The sequence below is a fragment of the Morone saxatilis genome, unplaced genomic scaffold (genome assembly GCF_004916995.1).
Source record: "Morone saxatilis isolate NCDOM2014 unplaced genomic scaffold, NCSU_SB_2.0 Contig15, whole genome shotgun sequence".
In the NCBI taxonomy this organism is placed as follows: domain Eukaryota; kingdom Metazoa; phylum Chordata; class Actinopteri; family Moronidae; genus Morone; species Morone saxatilis.
Window position 1 is genome coordinate 26,019,597 of NW_023339707.1, and position 767 is coordinate 26,020,363.

Genomic DNA, 767 nt, shown 5'->3' on the forward strand with positions numbered 1-767 from the left:
TTTTCCCATTTATTTTACAGATTTTTTCTGTATTTTTTAAATACATGAAAATGATAATACAGTTACATAAATATCCTGTGTATTTACATGTCTAATGTAAAATAATATGAAAAATATGTAACTGTAAACAATCATAAAATTACTGCTTATTTAAAGAAAATGTCCTTTTTTCACATTAAATTAAATAATAAAATAATCTAAAATGATGTCAAATTTGTGACATTAACAGTAAACAAGTATTTGTTGTGTAATTTTACATGGATTTGTTTGTTAATTGACAGATATCTTGTATAATTGTAGAAGTTTACACAACAAAAACATTGAATAAATGTTTTTTATCAGTGAAAACAGCAATAATTACTGTAATTTCACAGATAATGACTTTTATTACTGTGACGATGCTCTGAGCAGGTCTCTCCCAAGAGCCTGGTGGGTGGAGTCAGGCCTGGGGACAACACTATATAGGCTGGAGGCAATCGGCTCCAGCAATCTTTCTTTAGCTTCATTTCTCTTTTAGTTATGTAAAATAAACTTATTTTTAGTTGTGTGTGTTCCCTTCTTTGCTCAGCTTTAAGCCGGGTAGTGAAAATTACAGTTCTATAACTTTCAGATTAAAATAAGAAAATCAAATAATAACAGAACTCTTCATTAGTTATTAACTGTTGTGTTTTTTGGCACCAAGCTGCTGGAATATTACCGTTAACCTTTTTTTATGGCGCAGTTTAAGGTGTTGCATGACATCTTTGATCAACATGGTGAAAGTGGGA